Here is a 6091-nt window from a genome sequence, read left to right on the forward strand (position 1 = left end):
ATGCCAAAGCCTTTGACTGTGTGGATCACAATAAACTGTGGAAAATTCTGAAAGAGATGGGAATGCCAGACCACCTGACCTGCCTCTTGAGAAATCTGTATGCAGGTCAGGAAGCAACAGTTAGAAACGGACATGGAACAAAAGACTTGTTCCAAATAGGAAAAGGAGTATGTCAAGGCTGTATATCATCACCATGCTTATTTAACTTATATGCAGAGTGCCTCATGAGAAACGCTGGGCTGAAAGAAGCTGGAATCAAGATTTCTGGGAGAAATATCAATAACCTCAGATATGCAGATGACACCACCCTTATGGCAGAAAGAGAAGAACTAAAGAGCCTCGTGGTGAAAGTGAAAGGGGAGAGTGAAAAAGTTGGCTTAAAGCTCAACATTCAGAAAACTAAGATTATGGCATCCAGTTCCATCACTTCATGGGAAATAGATGGGGAAACAGTGGAAACAGTGTCAGACTTTATTTTGGGGGGCTCCAAAATCACTGCACATGGTGACTGCAGCCATGAAATTAAAAGATCTTTACTCCTTGGAAGGAAAGTTATGACCAACCTAGACAGCAAATTAAAAAGCAGAGACATTACTTTGCCAACAAAGGTCCCTCTAGTCAAGGCTATGATTTTTCCAGTAGTCATTTACGGATGTGAGAGCTGGACTACAAAGAAAGCTAAGCACCGAAGAATTGATGCTTTTGAACTGTGATGTTGGAGAAGGCTCTTGCAAGTCCCTTGGACTGCAAGAAGATCCAACCAATGCATCCTAAAGGAGAACAGTCCTGAGTGTTCATTGGAAGGACTGATGTTGAAGCTGAAACTCCAACACTTTGGCCACCTGATGCGAAGAGCTGACTCATTTGAAAAGACCCTGATGCTGGGAAAGATTGAAGGCAGGAGGAGAAGGGGATGGCACAGGATGAGATGGTCGGATGGCATCACTGACTCAGTGGACGTGAGTTTCAATAAACTCCGGAAGTTGGTGATGGAAAGGGAGGCCTGACATGCTGTACTCCATGGGGTTGCAAAGAGTGAGACACGACTGAGTGACTGAACTGCACTGAAGTAACCCAGGCTGACCTCAAGATCATTATCTTGATGACCACTGCAGAGACCCCCCTACTTCCAATTGAGGTCCCATTCACAGGTTCTGGGGATCTGGACAGGAACATTTCTTCGGAGAGCTTCCACTCAACATGTTACATTTTACTTAAAAATGAAAACAGTAGTGACAGGACTTCCCTGCTGGTCCAGTGGCTAAGACTCCACTCTTCCAATGCAGGGGGCCTGGGTTTGATCCTTGGTCAGTGAACTAGATCCCACATGCCACAACTAAGAGTTTACATGCTACAACTAAAGATCTTATATGCAATAGCTAAGATCCGGTACAGCCAAATAAATAAATAAAATATTTTTAAACACACACACACAAAACAGTAGTGGTCACATCAGAACACTTTCTTCCAAATCCTTGGGCCTGAACAGTGCACCCAGGAATGTTTTGAAGGAAAACCCTGGACATTATATCCTTTTATCTGTAGATAATTCAGTGTGTATCTCTAAAGCTGTGATTCCCAAGTGGAGATGTGGGGTGGTCCTGCCCCTCAGGGGTCACTGGGCCACCTCTGGGGGCATCTGCAATTGTCACCGCTTAGGACTCTCTTGGCATGCAGTGGATGTTGGCATCCACACACACACACACACACACACACACACACACACACACACACACACTCATACACACAGAGATGCTCATACACACACACATGCACAGAAACTCATACATACACACACAGATGCTCACACAGAGACGTTCACACACAAACAAATGCTCACATATACAACATGCACACACACAAACACACAAAAGGTCATACACACATACACACACAAGTACAGGCTCATACCACTCCAGGCCAGCCTCAGCCATGATCCTTACCTGCCCCCTGGTGGCCACACTAGCCCAGGCTGAGCCATCCCCTAACCAATGCATGCTGGATTCCTGGTGGTGGGGACTGACCTTGATTCTGGAAGGACCCATCTGACTCCCAGCATTCCCTGGTGGCTCAGATGGTAAAAGCATCTGACTACAATGCGGAAGACCTGGGTTCAATCCCTGGGTTGGGAAGATCCCCTGGAGAAGGAAATGGCAACCCACTCCAGTACTCTTGCCTGGAGAATCACATGGACAGAGGAGCCTGGCGGGCTACAGTCCATGGGGTCGCGAAGAGTTGGACACGACTGAGCAACTTCACTTCACTTTCTCTGACTCCCAGGGGCCTCATTTCTCAAGTGGGGGCCTCAGCTGGGCCTCTGGAAAAGGGGTGGCCCTGGGGCCAAGAGCTTAACATTTAAGAGACCTACCAACTGGGAGGAGAGCCAAGGTGGGGCAGTCAGCCAGGAGAAGGGCTAGAAGGACCTCTGCCTCCTCGGGAGGGGGTAAAAGGGGACTTGGCATCAGAGGGAAGCAAGGGGGTCAGCCAGAGGAATGCGAAGGAGCAGCCGGGTCTGGGGACCAGCTGTGCATGCATGTCTGTGAGAACTGTAGGGGGTGGGAGAAATGATAGGTGTGAGGGATGGGGTAGGCAGAGAGGATGACTGAGCCCTAGAGGGGTGTGAGTATAACCTGGCTCTCCCTGTAAGTTACAGCTCTCCATTTATAATCTGAGGCCACCCATATATGCCCTGGAGTCCTCCACCTGTAACCAGGGGCCCCTGCTATGGCCTGGGGATCCAATCTATAACCAGGTGTTCCCCACTTACACCTTAGCTCCCCCAGCTATTACCTGGTGCCCCTACTTATAACCTGGGGTCTCCACCTTAATCCTGGGGCCCCTCACTTTTAACATGAGCCTACAACCTTGGGTCTCCCAGTATAACCTGGGGCCGCCATCTATAATCTGAAACCTCCCACCTGGGGCTCTGTACCTATAATCTGGGATTCCTATCTATAACCTGGGACCCCTTGCTATAACCTGGGCCCCCCATCTGTAACCTAGAGCCTCCACACGTAACCTGGGGACCCCACCTAGAAACTGGGGCCTCTCGGTGATAACTTGAAACCCAACCCTGGGGCCTCCAACCCATAACCCAGCATCCTTAGTAGAACCTGAAGGATGGAGAGGGTGAGAGCATGCTGTAAAAGCTGTTTTTCTCCAGACTTACCATAAATATTCATACTTATTGCCTATGTCTATTAGTAATCCCATTTGTCACAGTTTACTGTCCCAGAGGTCAGGCTGCCTCTCTGGATCCAGAGTGTCATCTCTGACTGTTAAGTCTTTCCTTTTTATGGTGATTCATAAAGTAATAGCACACCTCACTTCCAATGGCTTCTTATATTTCATGACATAAGGTACTCGTAGGAAGCCCCGTCCACATCAGCAGCGACCCGCCCTCACCCCCACCCCAACTCCCATCCCCACCCCAGATACTGACAACCAGAAATCCACTCTCCCGTCTCTGTGGACTTCCCTGTTCTGGATGTTTTCCATCAGTGGAATCACACACTATGTGATTCCTTCTGTCTGGCTTCTCTCACTGAGCATCGAGTTCTCAGGTTCATCCATGTGTGTCAATGCCTCTGTCCTTTCCATGCTGAATAATATTCCAGTATGTGGATATGCCATGATGAGTTTGTCCATCATCTGTTGCTGGATATGTGGGTTGTTTCCACTTTTTGACTATTGTGAATTGTGCTGTTGTAAACATACGTGTACAAGTTCTTATGTGGATGTATGTTTCTTCCTCTTGAGCAGAAATCTCAGATTGGAATTACAGGGCCGTATGGTGATTCAATGTTAACCTTTCAACTGGTTTTCCAACCTGGCTATACCATCTGTATGAAAGTTCCAGTTTCTACTCTGTATGCGAGACAGCAAAAGAGACACAGATGTATAGAACAGTCTTTTGGACTCTGTGGGAGAGGGAGAGGGTGGGATGATTTGGGAGAATGGCATTGAAACATGTATAATATCATATATGAAATGAATCGCCAGTCCAGGTTCGATGCATGATACTGGATGCTTGGGGCTGGTGCACTGGGATGACCCAGAGGGATGTATGGGGAGGGAGGAGGGAGGGGGTTCAGGATAGGGAACACATGTATACCTGTGGCGGATTCATGTTGATATATGGCAAAACCAATACAATATTGTAAAGTAACTAACCTCCAATTAAAATAAATAAATTTACATTTAAAAAAGATTTTTAAATAAAGAAAAAAAGAAAGTTCCAGTTTCTTTACATCCTTGCTGATACTCCATTTTTAAAAAATCATAACCATCATAGTGGGTATGAAGTGGTTTTGTTGTTATTTAGTTACTCAGTTGTATCAGACTCCTGGCAACCCCATGAACTGTAGCCCACGAGGCTCCTCTGTCCATGGGATTTCCCAGGCAAGCATACTGGAGTGGGTTGTCATTTCCTTCTCCAATGAAGTGTTACTTTTATGTTATTTTATTTATTTTTTTGTTTGAGCCTTGTGGCTTGTAGAATGTTAGTTCCCCAAACAGGGGTTGAACCTGGAGTCAGGCAGTGAAAGCACCCAGTCCTAACCACTGGGCCACTGGAGAATTCCCTGAAGTGGTTAATTTTAATAATATATTTATTTTAACCTAATATATCCAAAATTTATCATTTCAATAAGCAATCAATATGTTATTGAGTGTTTTCATATTACAGTTATTAATAAGATATACACATATATTGTTGTTGTTTAGCCTGCTAGGCTCCTCTGTCCATGGGATTTCCCAGGCGAGAATACTGGAGCAGGTTGCCATGTAATCCTCCAGGGGATCTTCCTGACCCAGGGATTGAACCTGCATCTCCTGCATTGGTGGGTAGATTCTTTACCACTTAGCCACCAGGAAGCCCCATACATAAATATCGTACACACTTTTTTCCCCATATTACAGTTATTAATAAGATATACACATATATTGTTGTTGTTTAGCCTGCTAGGCTCCTCTGTCCATGGGATTTCCCAGGCGAGAATACTGGAGCAGGTTGCCATGTAATCCTCCAGGGGATCTTCCTGACCCAGGGATTGAACCTGCATCTCCTGCATTGGTGGGTAGATTCTTTACCACTTAGCCACCAGGAAGCCCCATACATAAATATCGTACACACTTTTTTCCCCTTCACATTAGGCCTTCAAAATTCAGTGCATAGTGCTTCCCTGGTGGTCCAGTGGTTAAGAGTCTGCCTTGCAATGCAAGGACACCAGTTCAGTCTCTGGTCAGGGAAGATCCCATATGCCAAGAAGCAGCTAAACCCATGCACCACAACTACTGAACCTATACTCTAGAGCCCGTGCTCTGCAGTAAGAGAAGCCACTGCAGTGAGAAGTGCACACACCACAACAAAGAGTTGCCTCCACTCACAATTAGAGAAAGCCCGAGCATAGCAACAAAGATCCAGTGCAGTAAAAAATAAATACATTTTTTTATATATATATCAGTGTGTATTACACTCACAGCACATTTCAATTCCAGCAGCCACATTACAAGAGATTAACAGACACATGTGGCCAGTGGCTGTTGTACTGAATGACATAGCTCAAATTGCTGAGGACACAGCAGTGGCCAAGACATATCCAGCCTCAGCCCCAGAGAGCTCCCAGTGCAGTTCCAGAGACTAAAGAAATATGGGAAAAGAAATATATAAATAAGATAATTTCTGCTGATGACAAGTGTTAAGAAGAAAACTAAACTTGAAAGGGGCTACATTCGAGGGAATGACCAGGAGGACTTCTTGGAGGTCACATCTGAGCCAAGATTTCACCTTCATGTTCTCTTTCTGCAATGGTCACCAAACATTTCCTATGTCCTTCCATGTGTCCTGCACATCAGGAGAGGGGTGGAGTGAAGGAGAGTGGGATGCCAAGATTATCAAATACCCCCAGATTCTAAGAAAGTTGGGCATAAGTCAGCAGTTAAAAACATAGAAAATACCAAAGGGAATTTGACTTGGGCAGTGTTGCCTCTTCTTCATTTTCTGCAAGATTGTTTAGAACCAATGTTATTTCTTCTTAAAATTTTTTTTAAAAAATTTTGGGGGGTGCCCTGGGTCTTCATTGTTGTTCAT

The sequence above is a fragment of the Ovis aries genome, chromosome 5, assembly GCF_016772045.2.
Source record: "Ovis aries strain OAR_USU_Benz2616 breed Rambouillet chromosome 5, ARS-UI_Ramb_v3.0, whole genome shotgun sequence".
NCBI classification, from domain to species: domain Eukaryota; kingdom Metazoa; phylum Chordata; class Mammalia; order Artiodactyla; family Bovidae; genus Ovis; species Ovis aries.